The sequence below is a fragment of the Rousettus aegyptiacus genome, unplaced genomic scaffold, assembly GCF_014176215.1.
Source record: "Rousettus aegyptiacus isolate mRouAeg1 unplaced genomic scaffold, mRouAeg1.p scaffold_m13_p_3, whole genome shotgun sequence".
NCBI lineage: Eukaryota > Metazoa > Chordata > Mammalia > Chiroptera > Pteropodidae > Rousettus > Rousettus aegyptiacus.
The window spans coordinates 52,931,220-52,955,920 of record NW_023416306.1 but is presented as its reverse complement, the minus strand read 5'-3'; the positions used below and the strand labels follow the sequence as shown (position 1 = coordinate 52,955,920).

The 24,701-nt window shown below is 31.1% G+C and overlaps 1 protein-coding gene across 39 annotated transcripts in view; it reads left to right on the top strand.

Moving 5' to 3' along the window:
• The window catches only part of PTPRD (protein tyrosine phosphatase receptor type D), a 1,934,582-nt gene that overhangs the window by 842,016 nt on the left and 1,067,865 nt on the right, over nt 1-24,701 (top strand). For all 39 annotated transcript variants that reach the window (XM_036238646.1, XM_036238649.1, XM_036238671.1 and 36 more), the window contains one exon: nt 17,980-18,028. The gene's annotated coding sequence lies outside the window, so the exon portion shown is untranslated. The remainder of the gene's footprint in view (nt 1-17,979; nt 18,029-24,701) is intronic.

Below are 24,701 nucleotides of genomic sequence, written 5' to 3'. Positions count from 1 at the left end.
TAAGTCACTGTGAAAGGAATTGAGTCATTGGAATATAGAGTTAGTGTTAGGAAACCATTAAAGAGTAAGTTTACCAACAATGTTTAAAAAAAGAAAAAATGTACTATGAAAAAATTTTAAATAGGATATACATTTGTATATATCTTGTAACAAAAAAATGCCTTTTTTAAAATAGAAGATTTTAAAATGACTGTGAAAGAATTAAAAAGGTCTGTATTAGTTGCCTCTAAAAATTCTTCTTTGTTACTTTCCATATTTTTGTACCACAGTTTTATTAGTATTTAATAATTTCATTAAAAATGACTTTTAAAAAACGTACTCAAGATTCAGGAGGGCAGGAAACCACATTTGAAGTTAGAATTTTGAAGAGAGACAGTAGTTTCTAATTAAAGTAAATTTAGGATAGAAAAAATAGTAAAAGAATAGGATTTCCCCTCTCTTTTTTCCTCTCATATTCCTCATCCCATTTTCGTTTTATTTTTTTCCTTACCACATACAGCAGTGCAGGTTGTGTACTATACAAGGAATTTCATCCAAGAGGATAAAAGAGAGCTTTCATCCAATAAAGGTGGGGCTGTGTCCATCAGGAGGAAAGAACCATTTTTTTTTAACTTGGTAACCCCTCCAGTAGTATTCTTGCATGTCTGTGCCATGGTGGAAGCAGGGACTCTTGGTATTGAAGGAGTGTTGGAAACAAAGGGAGTACAGGTATCAACAGTGTGCTTTTCACCTAAGCCAAGTGGCAGCTCAAGTCCTGCCCATGTGGCAGAATTCCATTTTATCTCCCTCCCTCTTCCCCATTGCTTATCATGCTATAAGACTAATCAAGTTCTGAGTTAGTAATCAGAAATGACTACTTCAAAACATGCTCAAACCCTTGTAAGATCTATGACCCTAGGTACATTATTTAACCCTTGAGGTCTCAGTGATTTCATTTTTACTTGGATAAAGGTTAAATTAAAAGATTCCTGGGTTCATTTTAATTTTAATTTCATCTTAGGATTCTAGCTTGACTTTCCACTTTTGCTTCTAATCCTCAATATCAGAAGGGGTTCTAGGTGTGATTGAGTAAGGAGCAATGTTTGGGAAAGACCCAAAGCAGGAAAGAGGTTCAGAGATAACCATGGGATAAGACAGATTATGTGCCCTAGGAATATGAGGAAAGTGGAAAGTGGGGAAATAAGGTAATCTCCATTGGTTAAAACACACACACACGTGTATGTATATATAATCTATGTAATAATCTATATGTAATCTCCATTGGTTAATATATATACATATATGTGTGTATGTATATATAATCTATGTAATAATCTATATGTAATCTCCATTGGTTAATATATATACATATATGTGTGTATATATATACACACATGTATATATATGTGCATATACACATATATATACGTGTGTATGTATACATATATATACACACACATATATACATATATATACACACATATATATACATATATATACACACATATATATACATATATGTGTGTATATATATACACACACATGTACATGTGTGTGTATATATATACACACATATATGTATATGAGAGAGAGAGAGAAAGGAAGTTTTATCTGTTGGTGAAAGAATTTTGTCATTTGTACTACTTCATAATAAATAATGGAATTTTTCAGAGCCAGGATATATCCTTAGTAGGGATTCTTTTCCTTGTACAATGGTGTTTGTAGTGGTTAAGGCTATTTTTATGAATAAAATATTCAATTATTTGATCCTCGATTAACAATTCTCAAAGAATGGTCAGTGAGATGTTAAAAGCAATTAGAAGCATAATCACCCCCCAAATAAGTTTTAAAACAATTGAAAATAACTCAATAGATTAAAATATGTATTAATGCTGAGTCGTTGTTTTTTTTTTTTTTTAACAATTTAATAGACTTTGTTTTGTGGAAATTTTCAGAGCTTTAAAGGTGTCAATATCTGCTGTGTATCTCCAAGAAAATGCTATGGTGTCTTGGTTTTCCAAAGTTATTTGACCATTTCTCACCAGTTATGTCATAGGGTTAATATTTTGTGAAACACATTTTGGGAAACTATAAAAAATGTTAATTTTAAGTTGAAAAAATTGAGAGCTTATGGAGAAATTCACCTGTAAAATTGACTTAGATAATCGTGAGTTCTTTTCTGAAATCTCAGTGTAACTTAGAAATAGCAAAATATAGTGGTAAAAAGCAATACCATGAGATAAATTGCCTGAGTAGGAATCCAAGCCCTGCCATTCACTATCTAGGTAACCTTGGCAAAAAATCAGTTAACCTACCTATGCCTCAGTTTCCCATTTGTAAACTGAGGAGGATACCACTGATAATACCTAGTCCACATGCTTATATGAATATTGGATTGATATGTTCCAAGCACTTAGAAATACACTAGTACATAGTATGTGCCCCATAATTGTTAGATTAAATAATATATATTCTGGGAATATTAGGGAATGAGAATTTTCAAACTGTGAAAAAGGAATATAGCTATCTTTAAATTCAGAAGACTTATCTATAATGGATTTTTATAGAAAGCAGAGTCTTTAGAAATGTGTTCTTAGAGAGATGGGTGATGTCGAAAATATATATGGTTGAGAGGAGACATATTTTCTGTAATCAAGTAATCAATTTGATTATTTTAATGCTTGTACATGCCTGCTCATTTATAGAAATGCATGAACTGTGTGACACTTCCTCAAACTTTCCTGCTAGGCACCACATGCATTTACACAACCTATACACCAAACTTCCTGCCATTTTCTAAACATGCCACTTCTTCAGATTGCTTTTTTTTTTTTTTTTTTTTTTTACATATGATTCTTCTACCTCGAAAAGCTTCTCCCATTTCTGTACCTGGAGTAATTCCTATTTCTCTTCAAATCCTATCTAATCCAAATGCCACCTCCCCGATCCTTCTTGACAGAGTTGATTTCTCATTTCTCTTTTCCTATTGCATCATTAAAGTACTTTTAACATCATATTATAATTTTTTGTTTGCTTATCTCTATTGTTTCTTTGCAAGAAATTACACAAATTTAATGACATAAAACAATAAACTTCTACAATTTCACATATTTTCTTATGGTCCAGCAGCAGCTTAACTAAGTGATCGTGGCTCAGGGTGTCTCATAAAGTATTAGACAAGATGTTTACCATGTTGCAGTTATCTGAAGGCTTGACTGAGACTGGGGTATCCACTTCTGAAGTGATCCTTGTGCTGGGTGAATTGGTGTTGGTTTTCAGTGAGAGGCCTCAGTTCTTGCCACGTAGACCTGTGTTAGTATCCTTATGATATGGCAGATAGTTTCTCTCAGAAAAAAAGATCTAAGAAAGAATAAGGCAGATACACAATGTCATCTGTGACCTGTTTGGAAGTAACACACCATCACTTTAATCATGTTCTACTGGTTAGAACAGCATCAGTAAGTCTAGCCCACACTCAAGGAGGGAGATAAGCTCCACCTTTGAAGGGAGGAGTATTGGATTTGAGGACATATTTTAAAACCTCCATTATCTTTATATTGTTTTCACATAAATGCAGAGAGAAATGAAAACATTATGTATAAAGAGATAATTTAAAGAATAATCACACCCCTTAGTGTTTGAATGCAGAAGAGCAAGGTTGTTAATTTTCATTGATTAATACATAAAAATACACATAAATTTTAAAACAACTTTTTTTAACTTAGAATATCTTAATCAACTCTTCCAATTTATAATTTGGTTTAAATATTGCTATGATACATTGAATATTTAACTCATAATGCTTCTGTACTGAGAACCCTGCAGAGTAGAGTACAAGATTGCTAAAAGTTGTGTTCAGACCCATTTACTTAAACAAGTAAATGGTTTCAAGCATAATTACTGGTTTAGAAAACCATATTTAATATTTAAATTGCTTCTATTCTGGTAAGCAAACATAGAAAATTTGAGATGTATTTAATTTATGAAGGGAAAATGAATACTGTTATAGATCAACAAGATAAGATTCTATAAAACCTTATTTATAAGAAATGAGATATCATTAGAAATTTCTATAGTTCTAACATCAAGCTTTAGTTTTTCAGAGACCGTGGGCAGTTTCTCATCTATAGCTTTAAAACAATGGATCCCAATTTCATTAATGATTAAGTTTTTATACTGACTTATGTGAGTTGTAAGTAATATCATCTATAATAATTTAAAATTCTGAAATACATTTTAAATTGAGGGCAGAATATGTTATATAATTTTATACCTAAATATTTAGAATGAATTTAAGCTAATAATATTTCAATTTACTATCTAATTTATATACATATTTTATTAGGCAATTTAAATACCAGTTTGAAGAATATGGACTGGTGTATCCCATAAAGTCTTTAATCCTCAACCACATCCTATGCTACATTATTTTAGCAGTTTATTTGTCACTTATAATCTGAAAGTAAAACACCACTCAATCATTTCTTATACATTTTGCTAATCTTAGAATATTTTAGGCTAACATCACAAATGATATATTGGATAATGGTGACTGTTTGAATATATTTCTATATATTAACAATAATTGACTTTCCTAAACAAAAAAAAGATAAGGTTTTCTATAAAGTAAACAATGGAAAAAGTGTAGTATGATATTCCCTCTAACAACTATTAAGGAAGTACAAAGGGTACCTCTGACTATTTTATTGAATGTATGAAGGTGTGTAACATGTAGAACACTCAGACAAGAAGTATTCTTCAGGAGTTATTATATTGGCATTCTGTTTATTTTATCTGGCCTCTTTGCTCAAAAGAAAAAAAAAATTCACTAAAGATACTTTTAATATGACCAATTTTTTTAACTTGGCATTATGGCTCAAATGTTATAATAAACACTGCATATCAATAGCAATTTAATTTTATAATAAAGTACCTATATATATTCCTTTGGAGATGCATAAATATATGTTCTATGGTTATTCTTAAGTAAATGTATTTTTCCCTAGTTAAACACAAATTCTCCCAAAGGACATGTGCACTCATGGGATCACATACACTCCAAAGAGGAAAATTATTGCAACGAATGATAATAGTAATGGTGCTTTGTATTAACTCCATTATTTAGCCCATCTTGAGAGCTGACAAAGCACTCTAACATTTGTTTCTAAGGACATTTTTCTAACTCATTTGTATTTAAATGCTTGTCTTTTATTTTCTTGTTCTATATTATCAAGTGCTCTTCCTTTGTGTTCTAAAATGATTCAGACTGAACTGACAATTTTAATACAACAGGGGTACTATGGAATTGGAACAACCACATTATTAACTACTGTTCATTGTTTCTGTACAGATGCAATGGTACCATCCTATACTATGCCAATAGATAGCCAGGGCTCCAACCACCTTTACTCAAGCTGTAGGTATCTTAGGTCTTTGAGAAGCAGATTTCTTCCTTGGGCAATGACTAGATATTCTCACTTTAAAGGCTAATGATCAGATGAAAAATTACTCAACCTATTTCATGACTTTCACTTTGGTTCTATTCTAGGTCCCCTCCCTTAGAAAAATTCTCTTAGCTGTTGGGGTGCTCTCTGGGAATGCTCTTGTACTCAGTCACTTGGCGTTTGTCTTCCAACCTTCTTATAAAGCGAAATGACTTCTTCCAACATTCTCAACGTTTTCCTCAGTGTCACCCCCTCTTTCCTCAAACCATTTTCATTATATTGTTTGATAAGAGTCCCTAATGGACTGTTAAAATCCAAGCAACGATAACAAAAGCATTTTTTTTTCCTTCAAGGAGAAAGATTGTTGAATATGTAAATCTTTGCAGAAACAAATATAGATATAATATTAGACATACATATTTTTGTATATATACATATTTGCATACCTTGTCCCTTTTCCATCAGAGAAAAGAAAACTAATATGTTTTTTACATCCATGTTTATGAAGATGGAATATCACTACTACTATACATTCTCCAACTGTTAATTATAGAAGTAAAGGGAAAACAGAAATAAAACCTAGAGTAGCTGCATAGATTTATTTTCTGAGTAGTTTAATTATCATCATTATCATCATCATCATCATAGTCGATATTTAATAGTTACTATGAGCCAGGACTTCTACACACTTTGCATACATTATATCCATTAATCCTCATAATCAGGTATGAACTTTCTGTATCTCCCTTTGAAGAATCTGAGTGTTGGAAGAATTTTAATATAAATTTAAATACGATATGTTCAGTTTTGTGCTAAAATTTTTATCCAATTTTAATTTTTATGTATATACTACTAATAAAGTTGAGCATTTTATAGTGCTTACTGGTCAGTTAAAGCAATCCACACCATTTAATCTTTCTTATTTCTAGGTAATTGGCTGGAGAAATTTTAAATGTTGAAAATTATGTAATAGTGAAAAAATACAACAAAATTTTATTTGGTATGTGACTAATTTTTACTATTTGAGAGTAAAAACAGCACATAATAGCAAATGACAGATAAATTTAGTGAAATCCTCTTAAAGATATACATTTCTTCCATAGAAAAAATAGATGTTTTTGGTTGCATTTATGCTAACCTTTTTTACATGATCTCCTAATATATGTTTTCTTTTCAAAAGTTTTTGTTAATTTAAATCTGGTGACATGTCTCCTTTTCTCTCATCTTTTTCAAATGTAGGACATGTAATACTGATTTGTAGAAAGTAAGACAAGTCATCTATATTCTGATTCCTCAATAAGTCCATGGAAATAGTATATATTTTAGGAAGTTAATCAGTAATATGTGACAACATTCAACACATAGTGTTCCAGTGATATTTCAAAATGTTAATAGCATTAGATAGCTTTTGAAGTAATTATGGCTAGTACTCACAAATACAGTACTAAGATTTATGTTTCACTGGATTTTTCTTTTTGAATCTAAACTACCATAATTATAAGAAAAAATATTATTTTATGGAGCTATACAAAAAGAAAAGAACTTAATTATTCCATTGGATATACATCTTGATTTTAGAGATGTTAAAAGTTGAAAAACAACATATAGTAAATACATGCAGCAGTAATTGTTACTATTGGCAGAAATATAAAATAGTTTTAATGAGTGAGGGAAATAGCCATGAGCACACAGAACTGGTGGGAGTAGAAGCTGGTACATTCTTTCTGGAGGTCATTTTGGTAATCCAAGTCCAAAACTGTAAAACCATTCATATTTTTTGATTCTGTAATTCCTCTTAGCCAAAAGAAAAAAAACATAGAGACATGCAAACATCTAGGAGCATCTTCTATGTTTTAGGTTCTGTTCTAAGCACTTGGGATATATTAACAAAGGCAACAAAAATCCTTGCCCTTGTGAAACTCATATACTAATAGAATATAGAAAATGACCTATATATTGCATTTCAAAAAAAACCAGTATTTGAGGTATAATTCTAATTTGTAAATATTATACAAACATTGTCAGTTTCTACAACCCACAGGAAATATCTTGGCGTAATGCATTTAGTCAACTAAGTTTTATTTCCATTTGGGTTTCATTGTATAAATTTTGACCATATTTGATTATTAAAAATATAAATAACTTACATGGGTATGTTTTTAATTTACTAACCAATCTATATATCCTGTTTTTATTCTGTTTGTTTAAGTCTTTACTTGCTCTTAAAACAGGGTCTTTACTAGATTCTGAGCTTTGAGAGGCCAAGACTGGATAAATGTGATTCTGTTGAGTGAGCACTGACTCAGTGGTTCTTAAAGTGGGGTGCCCAGATCATCAGCACCAGCATCCCCTAGGAACATGTCAGAAATGCAAATCTGGGAACTTTGCTCTTCACCTACTGAATGAGAAACATTGGGGAAAGAGCACAGATATCCATGCATAACTAAGTGCTTTAGCCATTCTGATGTACTCTGAAGTTTGGGTATCACTGTAAAAACTCATACTCAGTTGGAAGAAAGCAAATTAATTTTTGTTGGGAAACTACCAGGAATCAGTCACCATAGTGGGCACTTCAACTACATTACTGCATTTAAATTCTAATAGTGTATAAGACTGTATCATTACTGGATTCCTTTCCTGGCTGGATCTATGCCCTTGGGCAATTTAACTGCTCTGTTCCTCAGTTAATTTATCTATAAAATATATATGATTGAAGTGCCTACCACTTAAGGTTGTTAGGAAGATTAAATTAAATTGACTAGTGTTTGAAAAATCTTTTAGCACTTGTAAGCCTTATATGTCTTTGTGATCATCATCATTATTATTGTCAATAATCATTATTATTGAGGACTCAATAAGTTAAAAAATTGGCCAGATGCGATACAGCTAAAATTTAATCATAAGTTTGATATAGCCTGAATTTGTTCCTAGGTTTGAATGAAGATACATATGCATTTTTAAATAGAAAAATTAAAATTAACATGAATAACTTTATTCCACTAAAATATATGAGCAAGTTATGTCGTAGCAGGAGAGAGGCAGGTACAGAATGGGAGAGCACTGGGAATATTTTACTTTAATGACTATTAGAAATATAAAAGGTAGGTAACTGGAGAAATAATAAGAGTGATGAAATATGAGCAAAACATAGGGCTAGTTTTCTGGTAGAATAGAAAAAAATAGAAACAAAAATTTGAGTGTACCAACTTTCTTTTCCAAAACTTGGAACTTGAGAGGATTCTATGTAACATCATCTAATTAAGATGGGGGTTGGAGGTGGGCAGAATAGAATGGAGATGAGATAAATGGGAGACAGATAAGTCATGTGGTACTTCACATATTTAATCTATGAGAACCCCATCCTAGAGATAAAGAAACTGTGCCTTAGAAAACTAAAAAAAAAAGTTCTATATTGTTAAAATGATGATTCTGATCCATGTTTCTGCAGCAAAGATTGGGATTTTGCATTTACAACAAGTCCAGAACTATCAGTGATAATCTGTTGTTTAACAAGAATCCCAGGTGATTTGTACCTGCATTTAGTTTGAGAGGTACTGCTATATATCTTATTTTTGCCTCTGGATTGGTAATTGCCAAGAAAGTGGTAAAAGGAAAAGAATAGGTATAGAGGGTACTTTCCAGGGGTTTATTAAGATAGCTAACCATGCAGAATAAGCTATAAAGGGAATGAAATGTGAAACCTAAATACTGCTATATATTTTCAGAATAGAGAGAGATAAGGATCTGATAGGCATGATGGCAGTCACAGAACTGAAGCTCCACAGCTTATCTCAGCTCCTGCATCAGTTGAAGTGAGATGAAAATGAATGTTGCCATAGTAACTAATTAATTTACATAAAACTCAAACCAAAACTGTAAACTTTCACACATATTTGTAGATTTTCCAGTATAACCATCCCCAGTAACCAAAGAATCATTTTATTATGCTGGGAATTATAATTTACAACTGTATTTTTTTTTACAAATGTATAGGTATCTATTAACATGGCAGCTTTTACAATGAGCATTTTTTTAAGCTTTGCAAAGTAGTGTGACTTAATGTCAGTTTAGGAAAAATTATGAAAATATCATGAATGAAAAAAGTTTGGAAGATTTCTTTGTTATAAACCCATTTACAATTTGAGATTGTTATTGTCAATCATCAATATAGTGGGAAACATTTTTATAAAATTTTCATGTTTTGAGTAATTTGGAGAGGCATTTTTCAGGAGAGTAATGTGTAAGAGTCAAAATATCAAACATAAGAATCCATACATTTTAAGTTAAGGTGTAAATTCCCACCCCAAAATGGATTGTTTAATGTTGTTTCCATATCTATTGGACACCAGAAATATTTGTAATCATTATTTTCATTTGATACCTTTTTAATGAGGAAAAAGCTTTATTTAGGGGTTTTAATATTTGGTGTTTCATAAGCACAATTTCAAAACAGATATTCATTCAGTTACAAAGATGTTAAAGATATCACTGATGACATAATAAAATACCAATTCCAGTCTACAATGTTTATGGCCACCTTTTTTTCTAAACATTAATTTCCTTATATAATAGTTTTCAAATAATTTTCAGTTTTATAATGAAATCCTCACTAAAGTTCTGGAAGTAATGCTAATGGTTTTCTTGGTGCTAATTTGCAAATAACCTCTTTTCTTGGTAGATTTTATAGAAGACAGAAGTTGTCATTTTTTGTTATTTTTAGTTCCTTTGACATATAAAGCATGTAAATACTTAGCAAAAAAAAAATTAATAAATTCCAACAAATTTGAAGCCCCAAAGAATATGCTACATAATTAAATATTTTTTCAATTACAGTTGACATTCCTTATTGTATTAATTTTAGGTGTACAGAAAAGCAGTTAAACATCTATGTAACTTATGAAGTGATCCCCCTGATAAGTCTTATATTCACCTGACAGCATACATATTATTACAATATTATTGACTATATTTCCTAAGCTGTGTATCCCCTTGACTATACTGTAACTGTCAATTTGTAATTCTTAATTTCTTAAACTTTTTTACCCAACCTCTCCTTAAAACCCTCCCACAAAATCTTACAACCATGAATTTCGTTCTCTGTATCTTTAAGTTTGTTTCTGCTTTGTTTCTTTTGTTTTTTAGATTCCACATATAAGTGAAATCATATGATATTCATCCTTCTCCATCTGACTCATTTAGCATGATATCCTTTAGTTCCCTCCATGTTGTCACAAATGGCAAGGTTTTATTCTTTTTTAAGGCTAAGTAATATTCCATTATATATATATACACACACACACCACTTCTTTATCCATTCATCTTTTGATTGAAACACTTAATTTATTTATTTATTTATTTTTTGTAGTTCTCTGTTCCTTTCTTATGCTTGTGTTTTCTTATATTGTATGTTGATGACTTTCTGTAGTGTCATGTTTGGATTTCTTTCTCTTTATTTCGTGTGTGTATATGTGTGTGTGTGTGTGTGTATTTCTTTTGTAGATTTTTGTTTCATGGTTACCATGTGTCCCATGTATATCAACCTATGTTTATAACAGTCTATTTTAAACTGATATTCGCTTATCTTCAAATGTATTCTAAAATCACTACAATTTTTACTCATCCTCTCCATTTTTATATTTTTGTCATTTTTTTACTTCTTTTCTATTAGTGTGTATCTGCGTATAACCCTTAATTTACTATTGTGATAACATACAATCTTCCTACCTTGGCCTTTTAACCTTAGTACTAGGTTTAGTATTAGTCAATCTACTGCTTTTACTGTTTGCCTTTGTCCATGATGATTTTTATTCTTGGAGATATTTTATTATTCATATATATATATATATATTTACTTATTTACTTTTATTTTTATTCTTAAAGAAGTTCCTTGAACATTTCTTATAATACTGGCTTGGTGGTGATGAATTCCTTCAGCTTTTAAATAACCTTGGTTGTAGGTCCTTGCTTTTTATCAACAAACTGCATAGTTTTTGTTGAGAAATCAACTGACAGTCTTTTGGGAGCTTCACTGTATATAATTGTATTTCTGTTGCGGCTTTTAAGATTTTCTCTTCATCTCTAAATTTTGCCATTTTCATTATGCTGTGTTTTGGTATGAGCCTCTTTGAGTTCATCTGGTTTAGGACTCCCTGAACTTCCTGGACTTGAATGTCTATTTCCTTTGTCAGGTCAGAGAAGTTTCCAGTCATTAAATTTTCAAATAGGTTTTCAATCCCTCGCTCTCTTACTTCTTTTGATATTCCTATGCTAACAACTCGTGATATTGTCCCAGAAGTTTCTTAAACTATCTTCATTTTTTAAAATTATTTTTGCTGTTCTGATTCGGTGTTTTCCACTGCCTTGTCTTCCAAATTGCTATTTTGATACTCTACTTCATCTAATTGTCTGTTGATTAGATGTATTAAATGTATTCTTCATTTCAGTTATTGTATATTCATTTCTGATTGGTTCTTTTCATGGTTTCCATCTCCTTTTTTAATGTTTCCTATCTCTTTGTCAACTTTCTCCTTGATACCATCTATTTTCCCCCTGTTTATTGAACATTCTTATGACCAGTGTTTTGAACTCTGCATGTGGTAGATTGTTTGCCTTCATTTTGTTTAGTTGTTTTTCTAGAGTTTTGTCCCTTTTTTTCACTTAGGACATGTTTCTTTGTCTCCTTATTTTGGCTGCTTCCCTGTGTTTGTTTCTATGTATTAGGTAGGGTTCCTAAGTCTCCCAGTCTTAGTAGAGTTGGCTACTAAGTAGGTGTCCTTTGGGACCCAGTTGTAAAGTCTTCCCTGGTCATCTGAGTGAGGTGCTTAAGGTGTGTCCCTGTGTAAATTGTGTGTACCCTCCTGTTATAATTGAGCCTTCACTGCTGTTCACACATCAGTGGATGGAACTGACTGCTGTGAGGACTGGCTGTGGCTGCAGTGGATGAGTTGTTGTGCAGAGGCTGACCCAATGCAGCAAGATTCACTTTATTGGGGCTCTGGTGCCTTCCAAGTCTATTCTTTGTGTGTATCATTTTTGACACTAATTCGGTGATATTCCAGTATGGGCTAAAGCCAGCCACCAGGTATGTTTGTTCTGGGGCCTCCTGGTGCATGCCGAGGTCAGACACTGTCTGTGCCCAGACCGGGGCCACCTGGTAGGAGCTAAAAAATGACCTCTTGTTGATAGCTGCCTGTGCTGGACTTGGAGGTGCCTAGCAGAGGTTATGCTGTGAACAGAGGTTGGCTGACACTAGTGCCAGGCTTAGGGCCACTTAGCAAGAGGAACACTGAGGTCAGCCACTGATCGTTTGGGGTTTGTGGACCTTTGATAGATTTTAGAAAATTCTACAGCATGGGCCCAGGCCAGGCACTTATGTGGATTAGCCTCTGTAAGAGGTTCTGGCTGGTGCATGAGTTGGGTGAGGTTGGATCTCTCAGGGAATCACCAGGATGGGGCAAGCAGTGTTAGCCAGTTTAATGGAGACTCAGACTTAGCACCTGCCTACATTTACAGGTTTGGTTGGAGGAGCCTTCAACAAAGGAACAATGACAATTAATTCCAGGAGAGTGCTGTTTCTCTAGCCCTCTCCCTGAAGCCATATTATTCATTTTCTCCCAATATGTTCCCTGGCACTTTTTGAGCTGTGGTCCCTTTGCTGGAGCTTAGGGTGAGTGTTTCTGAGCAAGAATGTGTGCTTGAGTCCTTTAAGAAGGTACCTTGGTCTTTAGCTGCCCTCTGTCTCACCAGAACTTGGCTCCATAATGATTTTCACAAACAACTTTGTAGAGACTCCTCTTCCTGGCACCAGTTCTTCATGCTAGGACCCGGTTCTTCCTCAGTGGGTAACGCTGAAGCTGAGATATTCCTTTTTGGTTCTTCACTACCATACATGGGTGCGGGACCAGCCCATTTGAGGTGTGTGTTCCTCCTATAAATTTCAATGTGGCTTGTTCTTTATATCCTTAGTTATAGAAATTCTGTTTAATCAGTCTTCAGGTGTTTTTCAAGGGTGATGGTTCTATAATTTAATTGTAATTTTGATCCAGTCATGAGAGGAGGTGAGCACAGTGTTTACCTATTACACCATCTTGACTGAAGTCCCATTTTACCACAGTAAAATGTATCCAAATTATTTAAGAGATCAAATTGAACTAATAGGTTGTTGTAAGGCACACTTTTTAAAATAACAGCTTTAATGAGATATAATTTACATACCATAGGGCACTAATCTGTTTTCTAGCTCTATAGTTTATTTCTCACTCATATTCAAGAGATAATTTATTCAAACCTCAGATGACAGTACTTGTTGTCTAGGGTCTAGTCTCTTTCTATCTTATTACTCTATTTGGGAGTTTAAGAGAATAAGGAGAGGAGGGTAGCCCCTCATAACACAAAATTACTACTGGAGCTCCAGGCATTAATTCTGTATTCTAGCCAGAAATTTCTGAGAAAATGGGACAAAGATGGATATATTCTCTATATTCAGTTACTTTCTAGAAGTTGCTCACTTCACTTCTACAAACATGCTTTTGCCAGAACTTAGTTTCATGGCACTGAGACTAAGGATTATAATTGTATGCCAAGTGGCCAAGAGCCTAGAAAACAATCAGAGGTTCTCTTTCTAAAAACAAGGTTAAGACGGATATTGGAGGGTAACTAGAAGTTTCTGCCATAGTGTTAAACCCACTTGAACTTATTTAAAGCTTGTTAAGCTAGAGTTTGGAACACCTATAAGAACAATCCTTAGAATGTTATGGACTGTTAGGTCAGAATGTCTAGTGGCTTTCAACAGTGGTAATAAAATAAATTATTAAATATAATATCACTAACCAGAATATAAAATCTATGAGAGAAGTCTTTATTTGGCTTGTTCATCACTTTATCCTTACATTCTAATATAGTAGTGGCTCAATAAATATCTGTTGATTAAGTAATTTAATTACCAAACTAACATTATACAGCATATTATGGTGTATATTTTCATAGATTACCTAATCATGATATGAGTTGATAGTTCCAAAACCCATCACTGTATTTTACTCCAACTTTTCCAGAGTTTAAAATTTGCTTTGAAAGAAGTAAACTAGTTATTGAATAAGACATTAATAAAGTTTATATATTACTGAGTTTAGGTAAAATGTACCACCTACTAGGATGCTTTTCTTCTTAAGGGCCTATCTATCCAGCAATTATTTCTTATTGAAACATTCAGGTATTCATCAGTTATTTATTGAGAATTTACAATATTCCAGGTTTTACTGAGTGTACATTTTTTATTTCCAAACACATTGCCTACGATTATGAGTTCTGTTTCTGAGAGGATAAGCTTGACAGCCTTGAAAGAAGAGTTCAAAGTTTTTGTTTTTGTTAACATATTATTTTTCTAAATAGGTATAAAGCTATCTGGTTATCCAAAAAAAATAATAATTTCTGATAACCTATACCAAAATTGTGCATATAATGTAAAATTTACATATCTTGAAAAATCATAGATTCTAAAATTCATTGGCAGAAAATTCTAGTAATTGGCATGTCTGATAAATAATGCATAGTTTCAATTTAGTATTTTATAAACTAGGCATTGTAGAGCTGTGACTATCTAAAATTAATTATAATATATTAGAATTGTAAGGCCAGAAGGGTTTTAATTTATTTACTATTCATGAAGATTTATAAAAGAATTGAGGGTATAGTCAGAGAAATCACTATCTGAAATGCCAGTTCAACAAATTTCTCCATATGCTGAGTCACATATCCAATAAATCTATGCATTAGTAGCATTAATTAATCTACAGAAAGATTAATTTAAATACAACTTGTAAAGATTTCTGAAGTAATTTAGTTAACATAAATATTAATGTGAAGCTTGCCCTTTGACATGATAGTTTTAGGATATTAGAATTCCAAATTACCAATAATTTCTTCTGAGGTTTGCTTACTTGGCTTAACGTAAGTTCTTTCTGAATGGGTATTCAACCAGATAAGTAGAACAAATAAGAGAAGTATATCTGATAAAATTTATTTAGTTAGAATTTTATTGTATGAAATAAAATTTCTTGAAATGCTTCAAGGATAAAACTCTAACCCAGTAACAATGTCATTGACAGTTTAATAACATCACAAATCTATCCCCTAAAAATAATTTTCTTATAAATATTACATGAAAATTAACTCTTTTCTCTTTAAATATATCCCAGTACTCAGTGTCCTTACCTCAGTCAGGCCACATAAATCATTTCTGCTTTCGTTTTTTTAATAAGCCTACAATTACCTCTCTTGCTTGGCTTTAACTTTGAAGACCAACCAGCTAAATGCCTTCAATATCATTTCTGAAATTTCTGAATTTAAGCATGAGCAATTACTTATAGTCTGGTGCCCAACACATCTAATGAGTATAACAATTTCAGTAATACAAATGAGAATGTTTTATATTACTGTTCATATCTTAATATCATGTTCAGATAGAGATAAACATTCTAGATGTAACTGGAGGACATAAATCTCCTTATGTGTATTATATACTGAAATCTTATTCAGTTAAAAGTGTCAATTTAATATTGTAAATGTGCAGCACTTTGTCTGCTGGAGCAATCTAGCATCTGATAGTGCTAAAATAAATTATTGTTTTGCATTATAATGTCAAATCTTAAAGCTTGACTTTAAATCTTTACTAAAAAATAATAATAACAAATTATTAAATTTCTTTGCCCATGAAGTTCATTCCACAATGATAATACTTAGCTTCAACCAAATGTTGATTCTAACATTCAGTCTTTTAACATTTGCTCCAAATTTAACTTCATGTACCTCTTGATAAAAAATATGAGAGCAGAGGGACAGGTCACTATAATTCCTTGTTTGACTTTTTAAAATATAAGCATGCAAATCATACTAGATTCTTGGGAAAGGTTTCATCTTTAACAAATATTAGTAGGAAGTAGATCTTCTGAAGTAATCTTCTCAGTCCTTGCTTGTTTAGGGACATGAAAACAGAAGACAGTGGAGGAATGAACTAGGGAAGTCTACAAGGTTAATCCACATGCATTGGGATTTGTAAAAGCAATGGGCAGTAGAGACCTCTATGAGAAGCTAATAGTGTCTACCAACTTGAAAACAAGGAGACCTGGAGCAACGGACAATAAGTGGAGTAAAACACAGTGGATTGAGAATCAGAGACTCAGAATACAGTCAAGTTTCTGCTACAAATTAACTCAGTGACTTTGACCAAAAAAACTGCATTCATTATTGAAGATTTCACTCCACACATGTACTTCAATTTGCAATACAGGAACAAAAAATATTAACGTGAACATTTAAGTCTCAGTAATAATAATACTTGTTTTCCTCTAACATTTCATCAGAATAATATTATAAAAAAATTTATTTCACTTCTCAAGCAGCTTTTTTTAGTGTCAGAATCAATTTCACATATAATAATTCCTCCCAAGAGTTAAATATGATTCCCTTGTCAGATGAACTGTTATATAATGGTTTCTTCATTTACAGTAGAAAACAGTTGCAACAATTTAATACATAGACATCTGAAAAAAAAAAACATATCTTTCAAACAATATCATTCATTAAGGCATTGACATAATAGACTCAATCTATTAGTTTTTCTCTTCTATCAACTTATATTGCAACATATCTATCACACAGTAGAACATCTATATACCAGTTATCTATGAGTTTTTTAAAGGGTTCAAGAATACTACTAATTTCTTCATTTAGGATAGATTAAATCATCAGTTTGCTTCTTTTATTCATAGAGAAGAGTATCTACCTAGAAGTAAATGAATTTAACAGCTTAATAAATGTGCTTTGATTAGTAAGTTACCATTGCAGAAAAATGATGAACCTCTTGCAAAATACATTAATTATTAAATATGAACACATGTGATAGTAAACAAATGGCCTGATTTAAACACCATAGTGTTAATCAGTGTCATATAATGTTATGTTTAAATTAAGTATATTAATTTAAGATATGCTATGGAGTACAATGCATTCTATAAAATTCTGATAGAGAATATTTATATTCATGGAGAGCTATATATTATCCAATGATTGAAACAGATTAGGCAAAGATAAAAATAGGAGTATAGTCTGATAACCACATTTGATGTGTTTGTATGTGTGCACACAATTGTGTGTAAATATGAATGTGTGTATATTTGATACTGTCAGATTAATGTAACCAAGGAGCTTCTCTAAAATAATATATTCAAAATACATTTTGTTTGTAAATGTGTTATTCACTGTAGTTCCACAAGAAGCAAAGGAGACAATAAAAATTTTCTGCTTGTCATTCCTGCACTTAAGATCTCAAATTAGAGTAATTAATCTTAAATCACAATAGTTTGATATGAGCTGAGTAACCATAATGCTATTTATGACAAATATTATAGTCAAAATTTTTTCTTACACTGTATGTACACTAATTATTCATATGTTATAATTTCTCATAATATTGAATTACTATTTAACATTTTGTGATGCTTAAATTAAAATGCAATACCAGTACTAATAGAGAATGTTTTTGGTTGTACTTTTCTAGGTCTCAGGGTGGCGAACTTCTTTTTGAATTCTTAACCTGTGAGCTTTTGGTAAGATTATTACTAATGTACTAAATTTTAGAGTTTTTTCTTTATTACTCCTGCTTGATAGCATTCAGTAAATGTAATAGTAAAGGAAATTTGCATGATTTACTTGTTGCTTTACATACGTTTCCATAAATGTTGAAGAAACTGATATTTTCTATCCAAGTATTTATGTTCTTGGTTAGATTATACTAATGTAGTCATTTGATATAGTCTTTGATATGTTACTAAGTGAATTTGAAGGCATCGTTCAGAAAGGTAAAGATTTATACTACTGGAAAATAGTTCTTTAGGCATGAATGACAATTTTATATATTAAAATTTTTATAGTGAGTTCTATTTGATGCCAATGAATAAAGGCAGTGAGTTATTGAAAGTAAAACTTATTTTATCGCCTGTCAAGATTTATCAAAAATGGGTTCCTCTATGAAAGCTTAATGTTAGAGCTTTAGAGACTCTAAAGTATGTAACTATGGAAATACATGATAAGAAATAACCAGTGACTTCTAAGGTGACTTTTTGGGGATCATATATTTGTTAATTTCTGTGGCTAAATGAATTCAGTAACATTTATAAAAATGTAAATATGGATTATGCTTATAATTGATTACTCTAGATTGTAAGTAAATATAAATTTATTTGTGTTGGGACACTAATGAGGTAACTTTTAGTAAGATAATTTTCACAGTTCATCTCTTCTTTAATAGTAAACGTGATAAAGATTTAGTTTGTAATTGATATATAAAATACAGATAATAGGGGCATTTTTTTATACATTTATATTTATATCCTTTGTCACAAAAGTGATTGACTAAAACTCCTATTGATATGGTTATACAACATTATTGAGATGTATCTTGAAATACTTTAAGTGATTGTAGGCAACTTTAAGGTGTGCTTTTTGGTTGTACTTTTTTTAGAAAAAAACATTGAACAAGTGATTATTAAAAACAAGTGTTATATAAAAACAAGGGGAAATTTCTGTGCCCTACCAAGAAGACTCTGCTGATAATAGAAGAAATTTTTATAAAATATATTATTTGGATATGCAAAAAATAATTATTTTATCCTCAAGAAGTATTATTTTAAGTTGTAGCTTATATTTCACAAATATACCTAAGTGACTTTGTCTCATAAATTATTTCAATTTACAACATGTTACAATTTTTTTTTTTAATTTACTATCATCTCTGGTCTTTTTAACCTTCTTATGTAAACATAATATACATAGAGAAAATTTCTTGTATCTTAAGTGCACAATCTCAGTGAATTGTTGCAAAATGAACATACCAATATGACCAGCACTCACACAAATTAAGCAAAAAAAAAAAAAAAACCATGAGAGGAGTACTTTGAAGCCTCACCCCTCACTCTTTTCTAGTAATTATACTCACAGAGCATAAGCGCAATGTTGCTTCTAGAAGAATAGATTACTTTGCCTCCTTTTCTACAGTCTATGATTGAAATCATACAGTAGGTATGATTTGCTTTTGCTCAACATTACATTTGGAAGATTATGCACAACGGTAAAGCACTCATTCTTATTGCTGTGTAGTATTCAACTGTGTGAATATACCAAATTATGAATTTTTCTCCAGTTTATAAGCATTCGGGTAGCTTCTAAACTTTAGCTCTTGTGAGCAGTGGTCAAATGGACATCTGGAACATGTCTTTTATGGAACACCTGTATACATTTTGTTGGGTATTAAGACAGGAACATGTTCTGCTTTTATAGATACTGATAGTTTACCTTAGTTGTTATTTAAGTTTTTGACAACAGGATACAGAGTTCAGTTGCTCCATATACTCACTAACAATTGGAATTTTTTCATCTTTATATTTTAGCCAATTTGGTGTGTATGTATGGATATTTCGATTTGAATATCTTGAAGACTAATGGTATTAAACACTTGTTTTATGGTTATTCGTCATATTTGTGATGACAAATATGTGGATGTTCTCTTTTTTTAAGTATCTTAGTCTTTTGTACTTTTTCTACTACATTATCTATTATTTTTATTATATTATCTATCCCTTTTTACTATATAATGGGTATTAAATCTTCTGTCAGATATGCACAGTGATATGTTGGATCTTACTCAAACTAATTCACTAAAGCCAACTTTTAAAGTGTCAAGAATGTTGAGAGCTGCTCGCTAGTTTGAAAATATGCCATAGTAGATTTATACTATGTACACTGGCAAACACTAAGAAATAGAGCTTTACCCTTTCTTCTAGGGAACTAGTTGTTAAACATTAACTAGCATACCTCGATATTTATTTTGTATAGTCTTAAATCATTCAGTGGATTTTCTTCTTACTCTCCTGAGGGTGTCTTTTGATGACTAGAAGTTCTTAATTTTAATTTATTCTAGCTTATTAGGTGCATTTCTTGTATGATTAGGATTTTTCGTGTCCTATTTAGGAAATGTTTGCCTTTGCCATAATTGCTAAGATATTTTCTTATGGTTTCCCTAAAAGCTTTATTGTTTAAACTTTTATGTGTAATAATCTCCAGGTTTTAAATATATCTATGGTATTATTCTGTGCATTTAAGATATTTAGGTGCATAGATTTTCGTTAGACTAGTAATTACTCTGTATATATTTTATCTTATTGTGAAATAAATATATAAATATGAAGACACTGATATTTATGTTTATTTAATATTTTAAAGTAGCTATTTATAAGCAATTTGTAGTATTTTATAAAGTTAATATGCATGTTCATGCATTGTCCACTATAAATTTCATACAGCACAATCAGTTATGTGGCCATTATTTTGAAATAAGTATTCAACAGCATAAAAAAATTAATATTTGACTTTAGTCCTAAGTGTATTATGATAATTTATTTTCACTATATATTATTAAATAAACTCATAGTCTGCAGAATAAGCATTTTACAGAATCATTTAAAAACTCAGGATATTAGGCTTACCTTTAGGCATTTAAATAAAAGTATTATTACATCTATATAGTTGCTTCAAAAATATTATGTTTAATAACTTGCACAAATGTGACAGCTGTGATAAATGCAGCCTACAGGTTAACTACAGAATAATATTGTATGCACTTCATTAAGATTTTTATTTACCTTGTGACAGATGAATGTACGTGTATATGTGTGCATGTGTGTGCATGCGTGTGTATAGATATATAATTTTAATAAAAATTAGCTTACCTGTTTTGTGCCTTGTAGGAATGATAATATAAAAATCAATATTATTTCTTTCTTAAAATTCTGAGCCAGTTATTTAAATGTGTATATGTTGGCCACAGATCGTAATATCCTATTATGCATCCTTTTTGAATTACATGTGTATTTCCTCTTGAAATAATCATCTTGATTTAAATACACCCAGTTTTCTATATAATGATTGAAATACTTGAAAGATGTAACAAAACATAATGGAATTAAATAATTATAAAATGGAAGGTCTAAGAGTTTCAGTATGCATATGTCAAATTTAGCCTATTTATTTTTAAAATCTCTGGCTCCTTACTGGAAGCCATTTTTAACTTCAGAGTAAGTCATAAACAGTGGAAGTACAAAAACAAACTGAACAATATGTTTTTAATAGCTATTATTTTTCAAAAATTATAATGAAAAATTGTATGAGAAAAATTTTAAGCTTATAATTTAAAATCCTTGAAACTAAAAAAATGATGGCATTTTATTTATTTTCATATATTTGGAGAGCACAGAATTTGCATTGGTGAAACTTTTTCTCATAGAATTTCTTGCCTATTTTTGATAGCCAAAGGTGCTGAAATATATACAGTGTATACTAATTAAAAGCTAACTAGTGTTTTTTTTAACAAATTTTTGCTAAAATACTAGTTTCTGTGACATAATTAAAGCAGGAAGAACAAAAGTGAAACACAGAAAGGTGTATTGAATATTACTCCAAACATATTATGTGTCATTAATAGATATCTCTGATCCTCCACTGGACATTTCAAATAGCTAAATAATGAGTCTATCTGTGAAATACATACAGCATACGTTACATAGGTAAATATATTTGGATTTAATTCATGAAGGTGTTTCTGAAGATAAATGATAGTTAATGGTGAAAAAATCCACTTAACAGACACAGACTTCAGATACAAGTAATCGATGACAGTTAAATATACTTTACTTCATTTTCAGAGATGGAAGAGCTTGGGAACAAATAAAGTTAAGACATGTAATTAGCATACTGCACAAAAGAACATTGTAGAAAATGAAGAATTTTAAACATGTAAATTATTTTATTATGAATGATTTGAAGTCAAAATTAATATCTTGAATTATGCAATAAAATTTTCATTTGAGAACATGAACACACTTCAAAGGGTCAAGAAAACATAAAATACAATCAGATAAAAATATATCTAAAAAGTTTTGATAATATAAGTGAAGAGTGAAATTGAGAAGAAAATTACTGGACATCCAAGATACTCTATTTTTTTTTTTAGTTCCTATTTATTTTTAGTGCCTATTCAATGATATATTTATTTCTTGAACTGTTAGAGTATTTTGGCTTTTTCTCCCTGAAAAATATAAATTCTGGTACCTAGAATGTTGTCTTTCAGTAGCAGGTGTTCTCTAAATTTTTTCATATCTAGAAAATCAATTGTATGGAAATTAGAGAGTTTGGGTTTCTTTGGCTAAATAAAATATTTGTTTTCTCAAACACATCCACTTTTCACCCTTTCCAAACCCCCCATCCTCTCTCTCTCTCCCCCTACTCCCTGCTCTCTCCCTACCCTCTTCCTCTCTCTTCTTCTTTCCTTCTTTCTCTCTCTCCTCTAACAAGCCTTTATGAAGTACTTACTGTGTGCTAGAAAGATGACTAACGTATTTTATAATGTTATAGCAGACAAGACATATCTTTATTGACATTACAATCTAATCAGGAAAAATAGATTGAATAAATGCACAAAATAAATTGCAATTTTGATAAATGTTATGAAGGAAAACATTCTCAAATATAGACTATCTTAACAGTAGTGAATATTTAAGTTAATAGTTTAAAGGAGAGATGTAGTTCACCACATAAGGGAATGGAGAGAAGAAGGAGTTTAAAGAGATTTCTAGGACTTAAGGAAAAAGGGAACTTGGAATGTTCAAGGAATTAAAAGAATGTTAGAGAGGTCACAACATAGTAAGGGAAAAGGAGAGAGGCTTGACATGAGGTAAGTCTTGTAGGATATTATGTGTATTGGATTTTTTGTAAATCCCATTGAAATCATTAATGTCTTTAACCAAAAGTTTTATGTTTTAAGATAAATGATTTGTGAAGAATGAATTAATGAGAAAAAAGACTGGAACTTGGAACATCATTTAAGAGGACATTTAGAGAGTTCTTAGAAGTGTGATGTCCTTAACAAAGATGGAATCACTTAAATGGTTTTACAATCTATTTGGAGGCAAAACCAAAATAACTTATTAATGATTGGATGTAGAGGGTGATAGAAAAAGAGGCAATAAGCATGAGGCCTAGATTTGAACAATTGATTATGTAGCAAGATCATTCCCAACTGAGATGGTCAAGATGGAGTTGGGAGGCAGGCTCTAGTAAAAGAATCAATAAACTCCCTATGGGATCAAGGATGTATTTTCTTAGCTCTTTGCACTTGGAGTCATTTACATTTTTTACCTCAGATGAAAACCAATTTTGGAGTGGGGAATGAGGATTCAATAGTGGACATTCTAAGGATTCCTTAAAGCTAATGATCTAGTATACTATAGTTAATGTTCCCAGTTAATGTTTGTAGAAGTAAGCATGAATTGATGCTGTAATGCATATGGTAACTATTGGTATATAAACATTCTATGAAATGAGGCTGAGAGTATAAATTTAATACAATAGATTTTGACAATGTTTGGAATTTTAAAATAAGCCTATGGTGAAATCTGGACAGTATATAAATGGAAAGGGGTAACAATGGCTGTGCATTTTTTTTTTAAGAAACAGGAAAAATGAGAAAAGATTATTTCCATGAGCAAAGAATTTCTAACTTTAACATGACCTCTTACAGTTGAACATAAGCAAAAGTAGAAACAACATGGGAGGACAAATTTACTGGACAAAGGGAAAATTGAAAGATCTCTGTAAACTCGTGTCATCATCATAATTTTCTACAGAAAATGTCATCTCTCAATTTGAGGAAATCTGATAGAGAAAAAATGAAAATAGAACATTTTCCTCATTGTATTAACTTGCAAAGAGATTTCTATGCATTTATATCTGCCTTCTTCAACAAAGTAGAAAACATTGGAAACCAAAACTTTCCTGTCATTACTCATAGCTGTTTGTGAAGGTGGGACAACTGTTATGCAATTGTATTTGTAGCATGCAATTCCTGTTGCATTGCCTTGTTTCACTTACTTAATAGCATAAATATGTCATAATTTACATCCATCTGCTGTGCCACAATCTGACCTTTATTCTGACACATTTTACCTGGAAATTTGATTTCAGGATTTTTTTTTTTTTTTTACATTTAATTCATATCATCCTACTCCTAAGTAAAATAAAATATTTCATGATTGCATAGTATAGAGATCTGAATATTACCTTTTAAAAAACAGGAGGCAATCATGGGATCCTCATCGATGGCAAATCTGAATTTAATTCTTGCATATCCCTAACTATAATCTTGAGATCAGGATATGATATTTAGCCAGT